The sequence below is a fragment of the Thermobia domestica genome, chromosome 18 (genome assembly GCF_964235325.1).
Source record: "Thermobia domestica chromosome 18, izTheDome1.hap1.1, whole genome shotgun sequence".
Lineage (NCBI taxonomy): Eukaryota > Metazoa > Arthropoda > Insecta > Zygentoma > Lepismatidae > Thermobia > Thermobia domestica.
Window position 1 is genome coordinate 151,336,450 of NC_137471.1, and position 27,522 is coordinate 151,363,971.

Genomic DNA, 27,522 nt, shown 5'->3' on the forward strand with positions numbered 1-27,522 from the left:
GTTTTAAATAATTTTTAGCTTAAAAAAATTAAAATTCGTTGACTGTACTTTATATAACTAGTCATATGATTTTTTTTCTAACAAAGGAGATGTTTCGGTTCGAACGCGAGGATTGGCATAAAACTTGGTATACATATACAGGACTAAGTACTGAACACTGTATGATAAGTCATTCCCGCGTAAAACTCGTTTTCCGCCGACAGCGCCACCTATCCTTCGAAACACTAGCAGTTAAATTCCTCGTTATAGGTGCTGAGTGATGATCAGTCTGGCGGGTCAGTGTGTCGTAGTAAGCTCGAATTAGTTAGTGTTAGGTGTGTAGTCAGTGTAAAAAAAATGGGGCGGGCTGCTGTCATTAACCTCCTTCATGTAAGTGAATTATTAAAATTAAACTAAGACGCAGATTTAAGAATCAAATATCAGTTGGAGCAGAAGATGAGTCATTTGCGACACTTTGATGCAATTTAATTATCAATGAGTACGAAATAGAATTAGAAATTATCATACACATATCGACACTCGTCAGAAATGATAAAGAAAACTGAGCCATATGCAGAGTCTTTCTGGCGTATGATTAGTACCATACTAAATCGTTCGACTTACATATGCTTCCTGCAGAAGTCGGGCGTTTAGCATGAAGCTAATGATTTGTCAAAACGACTTTGCATAAGGCGGATTAAATTTCTAAATGTTATAAACAAATTAGGTTGGGTAACTGCCAGAACATAGATACTCACCATTTTGTCAACATTTACGATTAATATGTATGTTCACAATATTTGCATGTCTCCTGTTTTTTTTTTTTTTTTTTTTTTTTTTTTTTTTTAATTTTGCATATAACATTACCACACACGACTTTTCTTCCCGCCTATTTCTCGAAATTCCATGCGTGAATTTACATGTAAAAGAAGTTCGAGTACCTTTTCAGAAATTCGAGTCAGAGAGAGGAGACAGACTGACGTCTATTAAAAACAGTGGTTCAGTTAGTAGTACTTCATTTCTATTTGTACATAACTACATTAATGTACATTTTTACATTACTTTACAAAATTGTTTCTTTCCCTCATTTGTAAATTAGTACTTTGCTACTTTTGGCGATTGTTTAGCGTTGACGGATCAGATTTTGCACCTACTTTTTTGCGATATTCTATTCCGAAGTTATTGTTTTATGGTTTCATACGTTAAATTACATTACAAACATTAAATTTAGACAGCATTGCCGAGCAAGCGTTAGGGAGCGAAGGCGGAATAGAGCCGAGCAGGGCACCTTGTTTTCTATCTTCGTTACCAACAATTCAATTTCTTTTCTCACAGAAATCACTTCCACTTACATTTACGGTTTATACAAATTCCCTACTATCCTAAAAAGTTGTGTTCGATACCTTCTTGACTACTTCAGCACCACTATCAACTCATTTCTTTGGTAAATGATCCTACTTTTTGCTAGTTTTTGTGAGAATTCTTAGGAAGCAGGCGCGTTAGTGGTGGTGGTATACGTATAAACGAGGCTGGTGGAAAAACACTTTAAATGTCATAAACTGCATGGCTTATGTGTCGCATAGCGTTGAGGGAGATACGAAACACCATCCCAAGCGTACAAAAATGTACTAAATTAGGTTAGATTACATTAGGTTTCCTTAGATGTCCTATTTCTTTCAGCAGTTTAGTTTCCACACTTACGATTAAGTGTCCGCCTGTTTATTAGACCATGCCTTTCACACAATTTCAACAGCTGACACTCCTTATTTTTGTACAACTCGGTAAAACGCAAACACGATGTGTGACAATCTTGCAATTTACGCACCATTTCCACACTGCCTTTTCCGTAAGTCATAACAAGTATACCTCTTCGCCAAATATTTCCTTTCGCCTCCACATATAGTACCGCCTACAACAACAGTAGTAGTCCCCGACGTATGGCTCGCTGAGTCAGCAAAAATTTTTGTGACGTCATAGGTCAAAGGTCAATGACCTTGGCCCTGGGTCAATGACCTAGGGGTAACTAGGACCACCCCTCTAAATTTTGGCAGGGGTACCTTGGTCCACCCCCTAAATTTTGGCAGGGGTACATAGGACCACCCCCCTTAAATTTTGGAAATTGCCAAATCTAAAAATTGGGTGTGGTAGCCGAGGACCATAGTATGTACCTCTATCAGTATTGGGTGTCTATGTCGTTCCCTTTCATGGGTAAAAAATTGCCAAAAATTCAAATTTCGGGGTTTTTTGACCTAATTTATCCCCTTTGATGAGGTATTATTACCCTATATAGTTATATGGGCGTATACAGGGGTCCATTACCTTTCATAACATATGGGTATATTAATGCACCCATTGAGAAATTTGGGAGGGGTACCATGGCCCACCCCTTAAATTTTGGAAATTGACCAATTTAAACATTTGGTATTATAGTACAGGACCCTAATATGTATCATGATAAATTTGGGTGGTCCACCTCATTCCCTTCTAGGGGTACAAAATTGCCAAAAATATAAACGTAACCAATACGTAGTACCACGTGCTTGGTTTTTTGGTCGATTTTATCCCCTTTGATGACGTGTTATTATCCTATATAGTTATATGGTCATGTATAGGGGATCATTACCTTTCACAAGATATGGATATATTTGTGCACTCCTTTAAAAATTTGGGAGGGGTACCTTGGCCCACCCTTAAATTTTGGAAATTGCCCAATTTAAACATTTGGTATTATAGTACCGGACCCTAACATGTATTATGATAAATTTGGGTGGTCCACCTCGTTTCCTTCTAGGGGTACCAAATTGTCAAAATATAAACGTAAGCAATACGTTGTACCACGTGTTTGGTCTTTTGGCCCAATTTATCCCCTTGGATGAGGTCCTATTACCTTATATAGTTATATGATCATGTATAGGGGTTTATTACCTATCATAAGACATAGGTACATTTGTGCACCCCCGGGAGGGGTACAAAGGTCCACCCCTTAAATTTTGGAAATTGACCAATTTAAACATTTGGTATTATAGTACAAGACCCTAATATGTATTATGATAAATTTGGGTGGTCCACCTCGTTCCCTTTTAGGGGTACAAAATTGCCAAAAATATAAACGTAAGCAATACGTTATACCACGTGTTTGGTTTTTGGTCGATTTTATTCCCTTTGATGAGGTGTTATTACCTTATATGTTTACATGAGCGTATACAGGAGTCTATTACCTTTCATAAGACATGGGTATATTGGTGCACCCCCAGGAGGGGTACCTTGGCCCACCCCTTTAATTTTGGAAATTGCTTAATTTCAACATGTGGTGTCATAGTACTGGATTCTAATATGTATCATGATAAATTTGGGTGGTCCACCTCGTTCCCTTTTAGGGTACAAAATTGCCAAATTTTAGTACAACCACGTGTTTGATTTTGACCTAATTTATTTCCTTGATCAGGTCCTATTACATCATATAGTTATATGGTCACGTATGGGGATTCATTTCCTATCATAAGACATAGGTACATTTGTGCACCCCTTTAATTTTGGAAATTGTCCCTTTAATATGTTTGGTATTATAGTATAGGACCCTAATATAAATTACTATAAATTTTGGTGGTTCACCTCGTTTCCTTTCATAAGTACGAAATTGCGAAATTTTAGTACAACCACGTGTTTGGTTTTGGCTCAATTTATCCCCTTGGATGAGGTCCTATTACCTTATATGGTTATATGGTCATGTATATATTGGTCCATTTCCTATTATAAGACGTGGGTACATTAATGCACCTTTTAAATTTTTGGAAGGGGTACCATGGCCAACCCCCTTAAATTTTGGAAATTTTCCAATTTGAGCATTTGGTATCATAGTACATGCCTCAACATGTATCATGATAAATTTGGGTGGTCCATCTTGTTCCCTTTCATGGGTAAAAATTGCCAAAATATAAACATAAGCAATATGTTGTACCATGTGTTTGGTTTTTGGCCCAATTTCTTCCCTTTGATGAGGTTCTATTACCTTATATGGTTATATGGTAATGTATATGGGTTCATTTCCTATCATAAGACATGGGTACATTGACGCACCCTTTAAAAATTTGGGAGGGGTATCTTGGCTCATTCACTCGGTTTTAGAAATTGTTTAATATAAGCATTTGGTATTATAGTACAGGACTCCAATATGTACCACTATAAAATTGGATGGTCCACATCGTTACCTTTTCATAGGTAAAGAACTACTAAAAATCAAATTTTGGAGGTTATTGACCCCTATTTAGCATGTTATATGGTTTATTACCTTTATATGTTTATGTTCCCTTTTAAATTTGGGAATTATCAAATAACAAAATTCGGTAAACGTTTTCTAGGACCCATTGGTGTTCCTCTTATGGCCAAATATTCAAAATTTAAAGGTTATTGACCGGCTTTATTATTGAATAAGTACAGGATTTATTACTTTTTCATAAGACACATGCGTATTTGTGTACCAATCTTAAATTTTGGGAGGGGTACATTTCTTATTGTCATATCAATAATTGGTAATTGGATAGTATCTCATTCATTGGGTAAATCATTATGATCACGTGATCAGTTATTAACCTATGATGGGATTAGGAGTCCAGGACATTGGTACATTGAAACTTTGTAGGATAATTTGAGAATGTGTCATTGGTTTTGATTATTCCCGCCAAATATAAACGTAAGCAAGACGTTGTACCACGTGATTGTCCTTGATGAGGTAGTGTACAGGGATTCATTTCCTTTGTTGTGGTACTTCTTAAGTTTGAGTACACACTTAAACAGTTGGTTCTACTCAGGTAAACAATTGACGGACATTATTGACCTTATTGAACATATAATGATATGATTAACTCTAAGACTTAGGTATATCAAGAGAAGTATTCTTTAAATTTGGGAATGGTGATAAACAGAATTTTAACATAAGGTGCGAAATTTGAAACAATACATTGAACTTTAGTCACAGCTCATAGTCTAAGATCATTGGTGGTGATTGATTTGAAATCTGATAGCTAACCTTATTGAATCTTATGACTCATAGACGAAAGGCAATACATGCTACAACAGTTTGAAATTTAATCATAAGGTGATGTAATCTGACACTAGCAAAGTTATTGTTAATGCAATTTGATTGGATGATCACTATCTTTCCTGCAATCTGATTGGTTGATCACTATCTTTCGTGCAATCTGATTGGTTGATGATTTTCAAATCTTTGCTGTATTCAGTTTTAAGTTTTGTTTAACATTTAAAAATCTTGGTTTCGTTCAACATTTTGCACTCACTGAAACCGTTTATTTGTTAATCGAATAGTTAAAAACCGGATAAAGTTTGACGGTTAACCGTGAAACGTAAAATTTTTTTAGTTTGAAATTTTTTTGTTTGAAACTTTTTGTTTCGAAATTTTGTTTGAAATTTTTTTTGACAACTTTTGTTTCAAAATTTTTTTGTTTAAAAATTTTTCGTTTCAAAATTTTGTTTAAAATTTTTGTTTGAAATTTTTCGTTTCCAAATTTTTTTGTTTGAAATTTTTTGTTTCAAAATTTTGTTTGAATTTTTTTTCGTTTCAAAATTTTGTTTGAATTTTTTCGTTTGAAATTTTTTGTTTGAATTTTTTTCGTTTCAAAATTTTGTTTCAAAGATTTTTGTTTGAAATGTTTGTTTCAAAATTTTGGTTTGACATTTTTAAAAGTTTGTGCACTCATTGGTAAAGAACCGGAACTGTTTAGAACTAAAACCTCTGGCAACATTGTGGTGCAATAGTACACGTCAGAGCATGGGGTTGTACTTGAAATGAAAAAACACAAATCATTGAAATGGATCATTTTATTACACTCCACATACATCCATACCAGATAGTGGTTCTGGATATTGTCGATACAATGTATTTTGAACTTCTTGCACTAGTTTGTCTTTAGCATATAATTTTAATTCCAGTTGAAGTCTTTTAAGATCTATTGCAATATCAATTGGTGGAAACTCAATGTCCATTTGATCACAAATAAACTGTTTATCAATACAGGTATGCACCCACGAACGATGTTGACAACCATCACAATATCTAGATACATGTTGTACAATATGCATAACACATTTTTCAAAATAGTACTTTTTCAGGAATATACTAGTTTTGTTGCACACTTCCACTGCATGTTTCACACACTGAAATACGCTGATGAATTTGTTCCATTCTGTTTCCGTTAGATACACCATGTTGCGAGGGGCATGAAATGTATTCTTTTTACGTAACAACACCATCTTCTCTTCGAGGACTGTACGCAGCACCACTTCATGATTTGAGCCTAATGATTTGACTATGGTCACATTTAGCTCATCGTTCATTTGGTCGATTCGTGCCATTCTTCACAGGTCAGTTGTACACCAAATTGTTCTGCTTTGCCCAATCGAATCACAGGTTCAAATGTTCTAGCACTGATACCAATCATCACATGTTTTGTTTGAAATATATTTATTGGATAATAGCTTGCGAAGATGAACTCTTTATCGTTAGAAGTACACATCTTTCCTCCTGAAAAGCACTTGCTCAAATGATTTCGTGGGATGACACTGTATTTGCTGGTTTATAGTTATTGCTGACGTCATGTGCTGACGTTTGAATCCATGATTTCATCACAGTTGCTGACGTCATGCAGACCAACCACATTCATACAACTACAGCTGACGTCATTGGAAAGAAATGTGCTGACGTTTGAATTCATGGTTTCATCACAATGGCTGACGAATCTGGCTGTGTACTAAATTCAAATTGATGACTTCGACCCAAGAATCCTTTGTAACATAAAGATACAGATCCAGTATTTAAGAAACACAACAGTTCTTCTTGTTTTGATGGTTCCATGGGTAAATATCTTGCTGGTAAAATTATATTCTTATCATTTTCAAGCTTCACTACGATTCTTAATCCAAACTTTGTAGGGATCATTTGGCTAGCTAAGATTCTATAAGGTACATTCTGTTGTAAATCAGTAATCTTGGTAAATGATTTAATCACATCACGTGTGTTTAGAAACTGCAGACAAGTAGCCATGATGACGTTATCATGAATACTAACTCGAACGATACTTATATATGATGCAAAACTGATGACGTTGCATTATCATGTTCTGACGTGTACTATTGCACCACAACGTTGCCAGATGTTTTTGTTCTAAACAGTTCCAGTTCTTTACTAATAAGTGCACAAACTTTTAAAAATGTCAACTCAAACTTTGAAACAAAAATTTAGAACAAAAATCTTTGAAACAAAATTTTGAAACGAAAAACATTCAAACAAAAAATTTCAAACGAAAAAAATTCAAACAAAATTTTGAAGCGAAAAAAATTTCAAACAAAATTTTGAAACAAAAAATTTCAAACAAAAAATTTGGAAACGAAAAATTTCAAACAAAAAAATTTAAACAACATTTTCGAACAAAAATTTTCAAACAAAAAATTTCAAACGAAAAAATTTTCAAACAAAAATTTCAAACGAAAAAATCTCAAACAAAATTTTGAAACAAAAAAAATTTGGAAACGAAAAAATGTCAAAACAAAGTTTCAAACAAAAAAAATTCAAACTAAAAAAATTTTACGTTTCACGGTTAACCGTCAAACTTTATCCGGTTTTAACTATTCGATTAACAAATAAACGGTTTTGATCATATTTATCAGTGAGTGCAAAATGTTGAACGAAACCAAGATTTTTAAATGTTAAAACAAAACTTAATGCAGAAAAAGATTTAAAACTCATCAACCAATCAGATTGCACGAAAGATAGTGATCAGCCAATCAGATTGCAGGAAAGATAGTGATCAACCAATCAAATTGCATCAACAATAACTTTGCCAGTGTTGTAGCATGTATTCCCTTAAGACTATGAGTCATAAGATTCAATAAGGTTAGCTATCAGATTTCTAAAACTCAAGGTCAATCACGTGGTACAACGTCTTGCTTACGTTTATATTTGGCTGTAATAATCAATACCAATGACGCATTCTCAAATTATCCTACAAAGTTTCAATGTACCAATGTCCTGGACTCCTAATCCCATCATAGGTCAATAACTGATCACGTGATCACAATGATTTACCCAAAGAACATTTACCAATTATTGATATGAGAATAAGAAATGTACCCCCTCCCAAAATTTAAGATTGGTACACAAATACACCTGTGTCTTATGAAAAAAAGTAATAAATCCTGTACTTATTCAATAATAAAGCCGGTCAATAACATTTAAATTTTGAATATTTGGCCATAAGAGGAACACCAATGGGTCCTAGAAAACGTTTACCGAATTTTGTTATTTGATAATTCCCAAATTTAAAAGGGAACATAAACATATAAAGGTAATAAACCATATAACGTGCTAAATAGGTGTCAATAACCTCCGAAATTCGATTTTTGGTAGTTCTTTACCCATGAAAGGGAACGATGTGGACCATCCAAATTTATAGTGGTACATATTGAAGTCCTGTACTATGATACCAAATGCTTATATTAAAACAATTTCTAAAACCGAGTGGATGAGCCAAGATACCCCTCCTGGGGGTGCACAAATATACCCATGTCTTATGATAGAAAATGAACCTCTATACATGACCATATAACCATATAAGGTAATAGAACCCCATCAAACGAAGAAATTGGTTCCAAAAACCAAACGCATGGTATAACGTATTGCTTATGTTTATATTTTAGTAATTTTTACCCATGAAAGGGAACCAGATGGACCACCCAAATTTATCATGATACATGTTGAGGTCATGTACTATGATACCGAATGCTTAAATTGGAAAATTTCCAAAATCTAAGGGGATATGGAATGGACCCCTATACATGATCATATAACCATATAAGGTAATAGGACCTCATCCAAGGGGATAAATTGAGCCAAAACCAAACACGTGGTTGTACTAAAATTTGCCAATTTCGTACAAATCAAAGGAAACGTGGTGAACCACCCAAATTTATAGTAATATATATTAGGGTTCTATACTATAATACCAAACATGTAAAAAGGGTCAATTTCCAAAATTAAAGGGGTGGGCCAAAGTACCCCTCCCAAATTTTTAAAGGAGTGCACAAATGTACCTATGTCTTATGATAGGGAATAGACCCCTATACATAACCATATAACCATATAAGATAATAGAACCTCATCCAAGGGGATAACTTAGGTCAAACCAAACACGTGGTTGTACTAAAATTTGGCAATTTGTACCCCTAAAAGGGAACGAGGTGGACCACCCAAATTTATCATGATACATATTAGAATCCAGTACTATGACACCACATGTTGAAATTAAGCAATTTCCAAAATTAAAGGGGTGGGCCAAGGTACCCCTCCTGGGGGTGCACCAATATACCCATGTCTTATGAAAGGTAATAGACTCCTGTATACGCTCATGTAAACATATAAGGTAATAACACCTCATCAAAGGGAATAAAATCGACCAAAAACCAAACACGTGGTATAACGTATTGCTTACGTTTATATTTTTGGCAATTTTGTACCCCTAAAAGGGAACGAGGTGGACCACCCAAATTTATCATAATACATATTAGGGTCTTGTACTATAATACCAAATGTTTAAATTGGTCAATTTCCAAAATTTAAGGGGTGGACCATTGTACCCCTCCCGGGGGTGCACAAATGTACCTATGTCTTATGATAGGTAATAAACCCCTATACATGATCATATAACTATATAAGGTAATAGGACCTTATCCAAGGGGATAAATTGGGCCAAAAGACCAAACACGTGGTACAACGTATTGCTTACGTTTATATTTTGACAATTTGGTACCCCTAGAAGGAAACGAGGTGGACCACCCAAATTTATCATAATACATGTTAGGGTCCGGTACTATAATACCAAATGTTTAAATTGGGCAATTTCCAAAATTTAAGGGTGGGCCAAGGTACCCCTCCCAAATTTTTAAAGGAGTGCACAAATATATCCATATCTTGTGAAAGGTAATGATCCCCTATACATGACCATATAACTATATAGGATAATAACACGTCATCAAAGGGGATAAAATCAACCAAAAAACCAAGCACGTGGTACTACGTATTGGTTACGTTTATATTTTTGGCAATTTTGTACCCCTAGAAGGGAATGAGGTGGACCACCCAAATTTATCATGATACATATTAGGGTCCTGTACTATAATACCAAATGTTTAAATTGGTCAATTTCCAAAATTTAAGGGGTGGGCCATGGTACCCCTCCCAAATTTCTCAATGGGTGCATTAATATACCCATATGTTATGAAAGGTAATGGACCCCTGTATACGCCCATATAACTATATAGGGTAATAATACCTCATCAAAGGGGATAAATTAGGTCAAAAAACCCCGAAATTTGAATTTTTGGCAATTTTTTACCCATGAAAGGGAACGACATAGACACCCAATACTGATAGAGGTACATACTATGGTCCTCGGCTACCACACCCAATTTTTAGATTTGGCAATTTCCAAAATTTAAGGGGGGTGGTCCTATGTACCCCTGCCAAAATTTAGGGGGTGGACCAAGGTACCCCTGCCAAAATTTAGAGGGGGTGGTCCTAGGTACCCCTAGGTCATTGACCCAGGGCCAAGGTCATTGACCTTTGACCTATGACGTCACAAAAATTTTTGCTGACTCAGCGAGCCATACGTCGGGGACTACTACTACAACAATACAACTAACAAGTATTTTCTTAACTTCAACTATTCCCTTTACCTGACTTTCATTTACTTTTCTTCACAACCCAAACTAAATTCTCCAATTCATCTGGTAAATTTTCTAAAATTGGTCCGTCGATACAACAGTTAGCCCATAGCTATAAACACATTTTCTTGGCAAATTTGATGCAAATATCTTAGAACTGTTAGGGTGCTGTTCAACAACTCGTGTGTGTCCATACAGAAGAGGCACGTTATCTGTGGTGGGTATACGCGTGCAAGATGTCGAAAAATACTAATTTGTTAAAGGTGGCCACTACAAGCTAGTTTTGATTACAATTAGAAGCAGTGAACCGTTTCTATGGTTACAAGTGACCTATATAATTTCTCTTAATATTGCTGTTCCTTTCTAGCTTGACACGTTTCAGGTTGTAAGCCTGTAACAGCACCTCCGAAAAGAATGAAAAGCACTTCATCCTTGACAGTCCACAATTGCTCCTTCTGTGAACATTACTTTGTACATAGTGTTCGTATTTGCTGTGTCAGTTCTTCACTATTACTTTTCAGCTATGTCGCCTGAGTGAAGTAACTATTCTGCATACTCTTTTGTTGTGACGTGACTGATTTCATCTGGAAATGTCCAAATACTGGACCCCTTCTTCATTTTAAGCATGTGTCATCTGATATCGTAAAAACGGTTTTATGTAGTGCGATCAATTCCTACGCGATTGTGACTCAAAGCTACTTGTTGGGACCACCTAGTACAGGGTATGGGTGTGTTTGTCACTCTTGTTATTTTCCACATAAACCTACCATTGTCATCTCGCCTACTCCTAGGATTACACCCGAGCTCAGTTCCTCAAATTCCCTTTGCTTTAAATTGAACTAGATATAATAATAATAAAAACACTTCTGGGCATCTTGCAGTCGTGTGCGTGATTTTCGCTCTTGACGTCTCCATGCTATATGGCTAAGTATATAAGCATGCATATTATAAATTTGCACACAGTAGATGCACAATACTCAAGAAAATAAGAGAGCAGAACATATCAGGAGATAATCAGTGAACTTTCTGGTGCCATCATTTAACCTTTGTTATGGACATGCGCTAATCAAAACAAACCATTATGATAATGAACAAATAAATTTATTGGTTTTTGGTGACATTCTTACGAATATCATGAGGCTTTCAGAGCACTACAAAATCAAGTCTTCAGAAAGCTAAGTAAGTGAAAAACCTGTTTGTAGGTACTTTTATGTACACCTTGTCTCAAAAAGGTTGAGCGCATTGTTTATTGCTGTTTCGAGGCAAAGTCCAACTTCGGGTATATTCGGGAAAAACTAAACCAGGTTTGAACCTCGAAACCAACATTTGCAAACGGGAAAAATTTTGCAGATGTGTTTTTCTTCTTTTAAATATAATAAGACTTGTTATGAATTATATATAAAAAAGCAACATTAATTGAAATACTTAATGATACAAGTTTTCGAAACTTTGTATTAATATCAGCACTTGCTTGTTTGTCATTTTGCTTTGCATACTTAATGGAATATTTAGATTCGTAAACGAATCTTTCCATATGTAAAATAATGGTGAAAGTTAAGACATAGAACGTTATTCTCTCCTGAGTACTAAAATAAAAGTCAAAGTAGAACAAAAACAGAGTTTGCAGTGGATGTGAATGTAATTTTTATCTTTAATACATATATAAATCGCTAGAAGTATTTTCCGAAAAGCGCTTGTGTTAGCTCAGTGGTACGCCGTTGGATTTCAAATCGTAGGGTTGAGGGTTCGATTCCCATCTGAGTCAACGTTTTTTATGAAATTCTATTTTCCGCAATGCATGAAAAATCATATAAAATAATTACATTAAAATACGTCTGTTGTATATATATAACATATACTCATTGCAGAACACAGTGATTATTATGTTTAAAATATAAAAGGTGTTCACAGTATGTTGGTATTCTATGATATATGTGAATTTTAAATACAAATTAAGAAAATAATACAATCGCAATAAATAAATTATGTAGTGCATTTATTTGCAGCTATTTGTCGTCGGAAGTTACTTCTGAATTTTGTCATTACAGCAGGTGATTTACGCTTTCTCAAAGGCAATGAGACTATTCGGGTAAAAACAGAAAATATTATACAAACACCAATCTTCGTTACAGACACAAAACTCCCGATCCCCAAAACCATGTAAACTGGAAATTTACGAACACGAAGTCATGTCTAAGAGATTTATACTCGATAAAGAAGGCAGATAGAATTTCCTTCCGAAGGATTTCAGTTCAATAATCTCCAAGGCATTTGTATGTGGATGTGGTCCCTTTCTCTCCGCCTCTTATATATATATATATATATATATATATATAATGGAAAAGCGATCGATATTAGTGTCGAATCCATAGTTCTCATTATTGCAGAAATTTATAATTACAACTCTGAAAGCGTTAAAGTCCAAATTTAACTCTCATCGTAAAGCTTCTTTGTGGTTATGCGTATAGCGTACACGTATCGGCGTAAGAGACCCAGATTCGGCCCCCAGCGAGAGCTCATGTAGTTCGGATTCTACGTTAATTTGTAGGTCTACGTCTCATATAGCCTCACTGCTGACGGGACGTTCAACTCAAAATCAATTCAATCGATTCAAAACCCATTATTATGGCGGGCGATAAAGGATGAAAAATAAAATGTCTCAAGTGACTGAGATTAGTGTCAAATCCATAGTTTTAGTTCGTGACACTATTACAAACACAATGTCATTTAATGCCACGTTTTGGTATAAGCGACTATGCCACCTGGATTTTGAATTTACAGGAACAACATCGAAAGCATTGCTCACATAGCTCTAAATGTTTTGATGTATGTATACGTGTATATTCCAGCGAAACTTCGGAATGTCTAGAGCAATTTTTACCCAACATGGGAGACATATTACTTTCAATTTAAGACAAAAATATTGTGGAATTCAGATACCTCAAGGAATGGAAGTTGGGAGGAGTGACATGTAAAAATAATGTAAAATGACTGATTGTAGAGAGTTATCCATTGTTTTCTGGGTCGTTGAGATGAGTACTGAGAAACTCAATGCCGTTATATCCAAATTCATCCCCATAGTAGTAAGGGCCTGACTTGAGGCAAATTTTCCGCCCCCTGGAGCGTGGCGCCCGCCGCCGCCGCCAAAATTTTGCGCCCCGGGCGCCCGGCGCCCATTTTTGGGGTTACATGTTATGACGTCATAGGGTCACGTGATGTTAGGCCATGCCTTTTTTGGGTTACGTGATGTTAGGCCCTGGAGCATGGAGCCCGCCGCCAAAATTTTGCGCCCCGGGCGCCCGGCGCCCATTTTTGGGGTTACATGTTATGACGTCATAGGGTCACGTGATGTTAGGCCATGCCTTTTTTGGGTTACGTGATGTTAGGCCACGCCTTTATGGGTTACGTGGTGTTAGGCCACGTCTTTATGGGGTAGTTTTATCGAGGGGGGTTGATTTTGTTTTCTTTTACGGCATAAAATTTTTGGAGATCGTTACTTTTTAATGGAATATAGGTGTATGTATAGTTTACTTTGCGGTATATAATTTCAATTTAGCGCCCCTAGGCCACACCCCCGTTTGCCTTTATGGGGTAGGTTGTTGATTTTGTCCCCTTTACGGTATAAAATTTGGAGATTGTTACCTTATGATGGAGTACAGGTGTATGTATAGCTTATTTTGTGTTACTTGATTTTAATTTTTTTGCGCCCCTGGAGTGTGACGCCGCTGAAATTTTGCGCCCCGGCCCCTTTAGTTTACATAGTTTACGATCCGCCTTTATGGGGCAGTTTCACGTATGAGTTTATTTGTTTCTTTTTTATGGTTATAAATTTGAAGAATGTTATTTCCTTTTTTACCTTATAGGATGTATATATATATATATATATAGCTTACCTTATTTTTGTTCCCTTTGATACACCCATGCGCACACCTTAGCATTACGTCATGGGGTCACGTGGTGTTAGGCTTTATGGGTAGACCTACCGAAGGGGTGCAGGGGTACATAGGACCACCCCCCCTTAAATTTTGGAAATTGCCAAATTTAAAAATTTGGTATGGTAGCCTAGGACCACGGTATGTACCTCTACTAGTATTGGGTGTCTATGTCGTTCCCTTTCATGGGTAAAAAATTGCCAAAAATTCAAATTTCGGGGGTTTTTGACCTAATTTATCCCCTTGGATGAGGTGTTATTACCCTATATGGTTATATGAACGTATACAGGGGTCCATTACCTTTCATAAGACATGGGTATATTAATGCACCCCTTGAAAAATTTGGGAAGGGTACCTTGGCCCACCCCTTAAATTTTTTTTGAAATTGACCAATTTAAACATTGGGTATTATAGTACATGACCCTAATATGTATCGTGATAAATTTGGGCGGTCCACCTCGTTTCCTTCTAGGGGTACAAAATTGCCAAAATATAAACGTAAGCAATACGTTATACCACGTGTTTGGTTTTTGGTCGATTTTATCCCCTTTGATGAGTTGTTATTATCCTATATAGTTATATGGTCATGCATAGGGGTCAATTACCTTTCATAAGACATGGGTACATTTGTGCACCCGTTTAAAAATTTGGGAGGAGTACCTTGGCCCACCCCTTAAATTTTGGAAATCGTCCAATTTAAACATTTGGTATAATATTATAAAACCCTAATATAGATCACTATAAATTTGGGTGGTCTACCTCGTTCCCTTTTAGGGGTATAAAATTGCCAAAATATAAACGTAAGCAATACGTTGTATCACGTGTTTGGTTTTTTGACCTAATTCATTCCAATGGATGAGGTCCTATTACCTTATATGGTCATATGGTCATGTATAGGAGTCCATTCCCTATTATGAAACATAGGTACATTTGTGCACCCCCTTGAAATTTTTGGGAATGGTACCTTGGCCCGCCCCTTAAGTTTTGGAAATTGCCAAATTTAAACATTTGGTATCATAGTACTGGACCCTAATATATATTACTATAAATTTGGGTGGTCCACCTCGTTCCCTATTAGGGGCCATTTTGTTCCGCTTTAGGGGTGAACATGGATACCTTGGAATCGTCCCGAGTTTGATTCTTGGAAATGTTGAATTTAACGTCCCCGCGAAAACGATGAGAAATGATAGGACGAAACATGAACTTACTTGACTGAGGATTGAAGCAGGGACCTCATACAGTAGAGACAAGCGCTGAGCCATCGTACACGTGTGTTGATTACTATGCAATGGTCCCAAGTTTGATTCTTGGTGTTAGTTTCAGGAAATGTTATCGTCCCACTTGAAACGATGATGAGAAATGAGAAAACATCATAAACTTACTTGCTTGCGGATTGAAGCAGAGATCTCACATATCAGACATAAGAGCTGAGTTACCATACTCCATTGAGAAGTTCAGTTTGTTGATTACTATGTCATGGTCCCGAGTTCGATTTTTTTTGTGTTAGTTTAAGAAATGTTGAGTTTAACGTCCCCTTGAAAAAATGATAGGAGGAAACATGAACTTACTTCGTTGTGGATTGAAGCGCTGAGCCGCCGTACTCCATTCAGTGCGAACAGTTTCGCGTATGAAAAGAAGACGAGCAGATTATGTTACATTACACATTTCAGTGCGAGCAGTTTATACTAGGTTTATGTTTCATATAGAAAGATAGAAGATCTGTGTTGTCCTCTTTTTACTTCGTGTGCGATTTTTGACCTTGAAGAAAACCTTGTTGACTCAGTGCAAAGCATTGACGTATACACATAATCTTATTGTTTAGTTGGCTGTATTTAGAGATGAATCAGACATTTAAGGTTGCTAGTTCGAATCTAGTTGTGTTCGCTGTAACTCAGGGTCTGAGCGATACTTACCGAAATTTTTCCAGTGTTGCCAACACTATCAGAATGAATCGATTCATTTAGTCGGAGCAGTTTCGTGACGAAAACTGATTTTTGTTTTGCACACAAAATTTTTCTGAAACAGAATTTTGTTTGTACATAAAAATTTTTTCTGAAACAGAATTTTGTTTGTACATAAAAAATTTTTTGAAACAGTTTTTGTTTTGTACACACAAAAAAATTTCTGAAACAGAATTTTGTTTTCGTACACAAAAAATTTTTCTGAAAACATTTTTTTTCGTACACAAAAATTTTCTGAATCAGTTTTTTTTTTCGTACACAAAAAAATTTTCTGAAACAAAAATTTAGTTTGATTTTTTTTCCCGCAAAACATTGATTTATTTTATTGGTAAACTGATTCAGAAAAAAGAAATTGAAATCGCAGTACAGGAAAAAGAATTTGATTTTAGGATGTGAAATAAAAACACAGAATCATGTTTTTGTACATTTATTTTAGCATGTGAAAGAGAATACAGAATTTCTTTTTTCTTCAAAGGAAGACGTGTCCGTGACGGGTACAAATTCTGTAAAGAGAAAATAAAACATATGAATATACATGGTAATATTTATTTTGTTTCCTGTGAAAGAAGAAAAACAGATTATTAACATCGAACTAACTGATCAAGAGAGAGTGAGGTGAGAAAAGAAACGCAAATGTGACGTACCTGAATTCCTTTTTTTTTCTCCACGGGTTTCTGCAAGGTGATGTCATCTGAGTTTTGTTTTCCGCTGTGGCCTCGTTGAAGCATGTCCCGTGTTGCGTTGATTCTTTGCCCCCGTCTTTGGGAGGTGATGTTGGTGGGATTAGGGGAAAATATGGCTGTTATTCTGTTCTGGCTTTTTTATACCCATAGGGCAATGTCTCGTATGTGTCTGGTATTAATCGGCGTTTTTTATAGTTGAAACTGTACTTCTTTTTTTCAGGTTTTGTGACAAGATGATGATCGTGGGTTCTGTAAATTTTGTGCGGCGTGCTAATGGAGATTTTTTCACTCGATTGATTTATGATCATTTGCTCCAGACTATTAAAATTTAACTTTTGACTTGCAGTATAATTGAGTGTGAATCCACGAATTTTGCATACATAACTGGTTGATTTCGTGTCGGGGTCGTAGATTTCCAAGGCGTACTGTTTTGGGCCACCAGACACGAATTTTTTAATGTATGCTTTTGGTCCAATTGATTCAAGTTCATTTGACATTGAACCAAGAAATACTTCTGGTTCTATTGTGGGCTGTGATGGTCGCTGCGTGAATATCACGGAATCTGTATCGAAATATAGTACTCTTTCTTGCAGCAGTTCTAAATATTTGTAGAGTTCCAGACGAGCTTGACACGTTGTAAATGCTCCAAGGACAACATTAGCATTGTGATTTTGTACTCGAACATTATCTTCATACTGCCAATAAAGGTATAACATCGAATCGTTAACAGGTAAAATTTGGTTGACTTTTATGTCTGGAGCAGTTAATTTCTGATACAGTTCTTTGGGATCGTTAATGATGTTCGTTTGACTGAAATTGTCTCTTATAGCGAGTCGTCCCCAGAAGGCATTCAAACAGAGTTTTGCAAGACTACGACGTGCTGAATTTGTCATTATATTTGCTGCATCCAAAGTTACGCCTTCCCGTTGTTGTACCACTTGAATATACTGCTGCTTTTCTTCGTCGGTGACGCAATTGGCAGGCCAACCAGAAGCTTCCAGCTTAGATTTCAAAAATGTGTTAATGTATTCGCTGAATAATCCGCCAGTCTTGGTTTCTGGATCATATACGGTGATGTCGTAATCCCAAATTTCGTAAATTTCAATGACTTGATACCCAAGTTCAATGGCTTTTTGAATTTCATAGGACACCCATGTTCCTGTTAGACTTCGTTCACTGTCCGAATGTGTACATTCAGAATCTTGATTTAATGCTGTGGCACAGGCAGCACAAAGTGGAAACAACAACTTCTTATTTGAGCGAAATGGCAGCACTGGATGAAACGCATTTCTGCTAGGCAAAATCTTCAACTTGACCAATCCGTTGACATCTTGAATGTCGGGCATTTCTGGATCTGCCTGTAGATATATTCGTGGGTGCCCTATTGGATACCGTCCACATTTATTCACATAAGGATACAGGGAGACGATATCCAAGAATTTTATTTCTTCGCCTTCATTTTCATTTGCGACGTGATACAATTTAATGGCATTAACACGGCCACCATAGAAGCTGTCTCTTGGATTTAATGGTGTCTTATTAGTATAAGGATGTGTGCTTAAAGAAGAGGCCAATGCTGGATTGGATTTTAACACTTGACGAAATTCACATTCCCACATTTCATGTACTTTATATCCCATGTATCGTAATAACTTCATTTTACGCTGTGTTCTCTCGTAGCGATAGTTCATCGTTTCTTCGGAGTTCTCATAAATGGGCTGATCACGGCCTGTAGGGACACATAGATGACAGCCATGGGATCTACAGCCTTCAAATTCATACACGTGTTCCTCTTTAGTGTCGGGATCTTTGTAGTAGCCGTCCAGATGAAAACCAGCAACATAAACTTCTTTTCCTCTCGCAGCATGTAGAATTGAATGACCCTCTTTTTCTTCCATGTAGGCAAGCCACTGCAAAGCAATCCGTGACTGATTGTTTCTGTGACGGTATCCTCGTGCAGGAAGAATGCTAATAGTATTAGGTTTTAAGAAATTTCGTCGAAATACTAAATTGCACGCACTCGCCAAAGTGATAGCCTCCAGGAAAGGATTGACGTGAGTTTCTTGTTCAAAAGTGGTCATGAAAGATATACAAGCCAATCGAAGTACGTTGACGTCCTGGACACAATAGTTCACCAATTCTTCTTGGAAAATAAACGTATCGTTCTGGTGTTCGTTGTACCATGTCATGAATTTTTCTCGTTCATCCACTTTCATTTCATCTGCACCATAATAATGGATGTCCGGTAATTTTCCCACATACGTTTGATTTGCAGCAGTATTAAAAAAGTGTGGAAAATATCCTTTGGTCGCTGGTAAATGAAATGCCTTGGATAATTTACTTAAAGCCATTGGCATGAAATTTAAGGAGTCAATAAACGATAAGTGATTCACTTTCATGCTTAAAATTTTTGCTCCGTTCAAGATCAAAGTAGGTTTCAATTCATGTTCTTCCACTAAAGATTTAAGAATAAAATGACCATCATATCCCTTACAGTTATGTGCCAAAGATACAATAAGTTTGATGTTGGGTCGTGGTTGACGTAAATACGCAAGAAAGGCATTGATCGGATCATCTTGAAAAATATGTTCTCGCTGTCCACAAACTTCACACGGATGATGTATATCCTCATCTTGAACACAGTTGTAACATACTTGTTGGGCCACCAGTAAATTGGGCTTATGAATGAACGTGTCTTCATCGAAGAAAGTATCCTGTGTGGCTTCGATATCATAGAAGACAATCATAGCCTTCTTGGCATGTAACACTGATGGAACTCCAGGTTTTAATTGAGTCGTATCAGGCTTCATGTAGCATTGATGGGTAGACGTAACGTGTTTATGGCACACATTACAAAAATAATCAGTACAATCATGTTTTCTTTCCCCTGTACGGACAAACGAATAAATGCGTAGACATTTGGAACACTGTTTCACCATCTTGCATATTGGTTGGCCCTTATGATATGGTACAGTCAGATGATTTGTATAGCATGTTCCACCATAAAATTCACGATTGCATTCTGGACACTGCTTCTCCGTATTAGTCTTACTGCATGGCGGTTTCTGCAAACATTTCTCACACATGGCCGAACAGTTCTTAACGTGTCTATTAAGATGATCATATTTTTTGTGGCATGCAGCACAGTAATAGTTGGTAGAAAAAACAGACGTTAATGACGTGATGATTTCATAATGAGAATTGATGCACATTAAATTGATTGGAATCTTGTCTTCGCCACCCGGTCCTTCATACAGAATATCTTCTCCTGAAAAACTGGTGTATACGGTAAGTTTATAATTTGTCAAGTAACGTTGCAATTGTCGCAATTCTTCCACGGATCCCCCATGATCTAAATTCACTGAGGATCGAGACAAAAGTTCATGTACGTCTGGAATAACAACAAACTTGAGCTGTTTGCGATATTGATTGTACAGTTTCTGATTTGTATCTTTATATTTCTTTAGGCCAATAGCAATCACAATTGCATAAGCCAAGCAATTCTTGTCGGTGTTTTTCACTCGTAGAATGCCAGTCTTGCGTTTTAATAATTCGTCGTTTGATAAAAGACCTCGACGCACCAATCCAAATCCACGGGGCACATCCACATGATGAAAATGTACAATAAACGGTTCGTTCATGAGAAAACTATCGTTACTTTGAAGAATGCGATCAAAGGAAGCCCATAAAGTTTCCAGTGTCAAATTACTTGCACGCCGAAAAGATAAATAAAACGGTTTGTTCTTCTCATCGTGGGATAAAATCGATAATCCAACCATCGATGATTCGTCGACGTTTTCCAATAAATAATCCAACATCTGTTGAAAGGAGGCCTGAACCCACTCAACAATATCGGTGCCACTGGCCGGAGCATTAATTTGAATTTCCAGCATTCGTCCTTCGAGATTAAAACGCCGATAATGTCTATTGATTTCTCGCAAGACAGTAAAGCCAGAAGTAGCCATATTCAAATAGGAAAAAAGGTAAGGTAAGCAAAAAGGAATAGGCAAAGAAAACAAATATCTAAAACGAGAAGAGAAAAAAAAGCACGAATTAAAATTGAATTCAGAGATCACTACGTTATCAAAATGACTACACGATCAATCCTAAAAGAATGATCATATCTCAAATAGTTCTACTACTGAAACGTTTTATTGTCGTCATACTGGAAATCAAACCCGGGACCAACATCAACATGTAAATGACCTAAGTTTCTGTAGTGATAAAAAGAATGAATGAAATTGTTTTTCTAACTGTGCTGAAAGAATCATTGTAGTAGTAAGCATTTTTCCTCTGACACTGAACTTTAAACGTATGACGAACATGAAACGAAAACAAAATCTCATGCGCTTGCTTTTTTTTTTTCGAGCTAAGACAAGACAGACTCGAATTCGTTTCTCGGCGGAGATCAGATCCCACATTAAACTGCAAGTCCACGTCTCACTGTTAAAAGGCACGTTGTAGGGAACAAAATCGTGCGTAGTTTCTTTGTTTACGTTAATGGTAACTTTTCAGAAACTGAGCCAAGTGGTTAGCGTTACGCAACTCTGGCCCGGGTTCAACACCCAGTATGCACTCAGATTCAACATTAAGCTGTATTCCTAGCACCCCACTACTGAAGGGACGCTAAACCAAAATCAACAAATTTCTCGTGCTTACTTCTAATGTGTGGGATGTGGCCCGGGTTCAACACCCAGTATGCGCTCAAATTCAACATTAAGCTGTATTCCTAGCACCCCACTACTGAAGGGACGCTAAACCAAAATCAACAAATTTCTCGTGCTTACTTCTAATGTGTGGGATTCCTAATTCGATCCCCGGTCAAGTAAGTGAGGGTTATTCTTCCATTTGCTAAATATTTCATGTTAAAATAAAAACAGTGATAACAATGTTATCCTCATGCAAAAACACTCCATTGATGTTAAGAAAACGCGGTCGATACTTACCTCAAATTCAAGGAACGGAGTAAAGTCACGCTGTCACTAGAGGTACACCTACGTTCATTCACGATCTTCGTGGAAGTAGAACTTCAAAAATGAAATTAAGAAATTTATTTAGGTCTGAAACGTGTTCAACTATAAAGTGACATCACTATCAGCCAATCAGAAACGAGGAAATGAATCAATGACATCACGGAGAACCAATGAAAACACAGCTTTCATTATGTATCATGAGCCGAAACGTGATGTAAGAAGCAATCTGATTGGTTGTGACATTATTCACGTTTTCTCCTTACACATCAATCGTTACGACATCTAGTATCGCAATTTTGATCATGACATCATACCGTTGACTCGTTAGTTTAATACGACATTCAAATTACCACATCTAAAATGTGATTCATTTTCCTTAAACTTGATTGAAAAATGTAACACTCATCGATATGTTACGAAACTGTCTTTGACATAAATGTAAAGTTGAGCTTTAAAAGTCCGTCAGCTGAGAAAATTGCTGATGTAGTACTCTTCGTAAAAGCACATGCTGCAATTTCACAATAACAAACTTCTATGCTTAACAACGAGCAGAAATGTGTAATGTAACATAATCTGATCATGTTCTTTTTCATACGCAAAACTGCTCGCACTGAAGTTGGCATGGTGGCTCAGCGTTTTTTTTTCTGATGTGTGAGGTCTCAGCTTCAATCCGCAAGCAAGTAAGTTTATGATGTTTTCTCATTTCTCATCATCGTTTCAAGTGGGACGTTAAATTTTTCTAACACTAGCACCAAGAATCAAACTCGGGACCATTGCATAGTAATCAACACACGTGTACGGTCCCTTAGCGCTTGTCTCTACTGTATGAGGTCCCTGCTTCAATCCTCAGTCAAGTAAGTTCATGTTTCGTCCTATCATTTCTCATCGTTTTTGCGGGGACGTTAAATTCAACATTTCCAAGAATCAAACTCGGGACGATTCCAAGGTATCCATGTTCACCCCTAAAGCGGAACAAAAATGCCCCCTAAAAAGGGAACGAGGTGGACCACTGTATCCATGTTCACCCCTAAAGCGGAACAAAATGGCCCCTAAAAGGGAACGAGGTGGACCACCCAAATTTATAGTAATATATATTAGGGTCCAGTACTATGATACCAAATGTTTAAATTTGGCAATTTCTAAAAACTTAAAGGGTGGGCCAAAGTATCATTCCCGGGGGTGCACAAATGTACCTATGTTTCATAATAGGGGATGGACCCTATACATGACCATATAACCATATAAGGTAATAGGACCTCATCCATTGGAATAAATTAGGTCAAAAAAACAAACACGTGATACAACGTATTGCTTACGTTTATATTTTGGCAATTTTATACCCCTAAAAGGGAACGAGGTAGACCACCCAAATTTATAGTGATCTATATTAGGGTTTTATACTATTATACCAAATGTTTAAATTGGACGATTTCCAAAAATTTAAGGGGTGGGCCAAGGTACTCCTCCCACATTTTTAAAGGGGTGCACAAATATACCCATGTCTTATAAAAGGTAATTGACCCTGTATATGCACATATATCCATATAGGGTAATAACACCTCATCAAAGGGGGGATAATAACACCTCATCCAAGAGGATAAATTAGGTCAAAAAACCCCGAAATTTGAATTTTTGGCAATTTTTTACCCATGAAAGGGAACGACATAGACACCCAATACTAGTAGAGGTACATACTGTGGTCCTAGGCTACCATACCAAATTTTTAGATCTGGCAATTTCCAAAATTTAAGGGGGGGTGGTCCTATGTACCCCTGCACCCCTTCGGTAGGTCTACCCATAAAGCCTAACACCACGTGACCCCATGACGTAATGCTAAGGTGTGCGCATGGGTGTATCAAAGGGAACAAAAATAAGGTAAGCTATATATATATATATATATATATATATATATATATATATATATATATATATATATATATATACATCCTATAAGGTAAAAAAGGAAATAACATTCTTCAAATTTATAACCATAAAAAGAAACAAATAAACTCATACGTGAAACTGCCCCATAAAGGCGGATCGTAAACTATGTAAACTAAAGGGGCCGGAGCGCAAAATTTCAGCGGCGTCACACTCCAGGGGCGCAATAAATTAAAATCAAGTAACACAAAATAAGCTATACATACACCTGTACTCCATCATAAGGTAACAATCTCCAAATTTTATACCGTAAAGGGGACAAAATCAACAACCTACCCCATAAAGGCAAACGGGGGTGTGGCCTAGGGGCGCTAAATTGAAATTATATACCGCAAAGTAAACTATACATACACCTATATTCCATTAAAAAGTAACGATCTCCAAAAATTTTATGCCGTAAAAGAAAACAAAATCAACCCCCCTCGGTAAAACTACCCCATAAAGACGTGGCCTAACACCACGTAACCCATAAAGGCGTGGCCTAACATCACGTAACCCAAAGAAGGCATGGCCTAACATCACGTGACCCTATGACGTCATAACATGTAACCCCAAAAATGGGCGCCGGGCGCCCGGGGCGCAAAATTTTGGCGGCGGGCTCCATGCTCAAGGGCCTAACATCACGCAACCCAAAAAAGGCATGGCCTAACATCACGTGACCCTATGACGTCATAACATGTAACCCCAAAAATGGGCGCCGGGCGCCCGGGGCGCAAAATTTTGGCGGTGGGCTCCATGCTCCAGGGCCTAACATCACGCAACCCAAAAAAGGCATGGCCTAACATCACGTGACCCTATGATGTCATAACATGTAACCCCAAAAATGGGCGCCGGGCGCCCGGGGCGCAAAATTTTGGCGGCGGCGACGGGCGCAACGCTCCAGGGGGCGGAAAAATTTGCCTCAAGTCAGGCCCTTACTACTCCCATCTTCACAGGATGGGGGGCTTGGAGATACGATTAATAAAATGTAAAAACTTACTTAAATATCTGTCGAAGTAATAGCTTTCTGGGGTCCCGAAAGCGTTTCTAATGACTTTAAAATGTAGTTTGTACCCACTTCAAGATGGGCTCTTTAATAATATCAATTTCTCACCTTAGGAAGAAATTACCGCCTCAACTATTATATGTATCAAGCTAGACTTCGCAGTCGAGAAAAAAATATGTAGATGTATGTTTCGTCTTTTAAATGATATACTAAATGTAAAATCAGAGATTGATTTGGTCAGTGGGTCAAATGGGTCAAGATTTGTGAGTGGGTCAATGAATCGTAGGTCAACAAAGCGTGACCCACTGCGAAACACCATCACTGTGACTCACACTGACCCATTGACCAATCAACCCATTCTGCTCAGTGCCTTCTAGATAGCATTTTCTGAACACTGGCAACTTTGTCTACGTTTTACTTTCAAGACCTCCATTTTTCTTCTTTTTTTTCATTTGGTTGTAATGAAGATAAAAGTTCAGGCTCTTTTGGATTTTGATATTTCCAGTTGTAGCAATGGCAATAGGACTTTCTACTTGGCTTTTGAGATGCAGGCTATGAGTTTTTAGAGGGGCTAACCACTGGAAAAAATTGGTTTAATACAAATATAATCTCTTAAGTCAGTAGAGAGGATGGCGTGGATAATGAATCAAACTTAATGACGATGTATTTTAGTGGGTCGGAGTTAGTCACAATGGTTCAGAGTTGTTTATTGTTGGTGGTGGGTCAGATTGGGTCATGGTGGGTGAATGGGTCACGTTGGGTGTTGAGTCATTGTGGGTCACGATGTGTGGTGGGTCAGTATGTTGTGGATCAAGGTTTCATTGACCCACACCATCTCTGTTCAACATTGCACTAAAGAGGAGAGTTTCCGAAGGTGCGCGTCGGCAAATTTCTCAAATTTTGCACATAGATAGTACCCCACCAGAAAGCAATAAATCTCGAAACGGTTCACAGTACCATCTCACAGAACTCGAGATAGAGGGATTTGTTTGATTGGCTAAATTAAGACCTCAATAATTTATCCTTCTACAAGCGAGATTTTCTTCATCGTTTCCATGGCGAAGTCAGAAGAATATGCGCCAAGTAAACTTAAGGTTGAAGGTTCGCGCCCACCTTGGGATACTTTTTTCCCCTAGTGTTTTTTACACTCACCTGAATATAAACAAATCAAGCATATGGGCGATTTAACATATTTTGGGGGAGGAATTTGGTGGTTCGTTGGCGTTTCGTTGAGTCTCTGCCGCTGGTGGTATAATTTTCAGAACCGAAGTGGGGCCACCAAGGATCGTACCTGCGGGATCACCAACTTTTGGCAAAAGGTCGCCAGTTGCGCATCGGTGGTCCACTGACGCTTACGGCATGGGGGCTTGAATCTGAAAACTAAGAGAATAAAGAAGCATGGTATCCATGAAGCCTGTTGACACTAATAAAAGTCTGAAACGATGAAACAGATGTCAACACCGGAAAACATGTATTTTATAATTTCAAAGGTACCCCGTGTCGAGAAAAAAGATTTGCCCCAAGGTTCCCCGGAGGGTGTCAGGATAGGTGCAACTCAAAATTTGAAAATGGCAAGGGGAATCAAGTAGTATGTCATTTAAAAGTATTACTAAAATTTAAAAAAAAGTGGTGAAGTCTCGAGTCTTTATGCTAACTTGTGCAAAATAGCGAACGTTCAAGATGGTGATAAATCCTTCATTGAAAACTCCGTGACCACCTCTACAAATGTGAAACTGTGAAACTACCCAGAATAGATAAACACTTGTCTTACCATTGAGAAAGTATAATGCACCAAGGTAAAACAAGAAGCGACCCATTATGAATTCATTACATCACTAATATTAAATTCTACGTTCCACGATTGTGTCTTTAAGCTAAAGGACAGGGTGATTTCGAATTATGAAATTAATGGTAGAATACAGAATGGACCCACCACCGACTATGAACCACTCTGAACCATTGTGACCAACTCCGACCCACCAACGTAATCAACTCTGACCCATGATCCACGTCCTTCTCCCCATTGACTAAAGAGGTTACACTTGAAATAAAACAAGACTGTGAAATGTTCACTTATCGGAGTTGAATTCCTACCGTCAATCGCTCAAGCACCGCTCTGTTACAATACCTGTGGATCTGACCTTTACGATATACAATGGTAAAATGTTTCTCATCTTCCAAATTAAGATGAATTTCAATTTATCATATATAATTATTTCTTTCTTGGCTTACATATACATTTCAGTAGAAAACAGGATGAAACGTAAAAGTATCAAATCAAGATAAAGTAGACCAACGTAAGAAAAAAAAGAAAAACTAGTTTTCCATATAATTAAG

The 27,522-nt window shown here is 37.2% G+C and overlaps 1 protein-coding gene across 1 annotated transcript in view; it reads left to right on the plus strand.

Moving 5' to 3' along the window:
* Nucleotides 1-233: 233 nt before the first annotated feature.
* The window catches only part of LOC145676023 (uncharacterized), a 62,977-nt gene continuing 35,688 nt past the window's right edge, over nucleotides 234-27,522 (plus strand). Inside the window, exon 1 of the mRNA XM_081746866.1 lies at nucleotides 234-369. The gene's annotated coding sequence lies outside the window, so the exon portion shown is untranslated. The remainder of the gene's footprint in view (nucleotides 370-27,522) is intronic.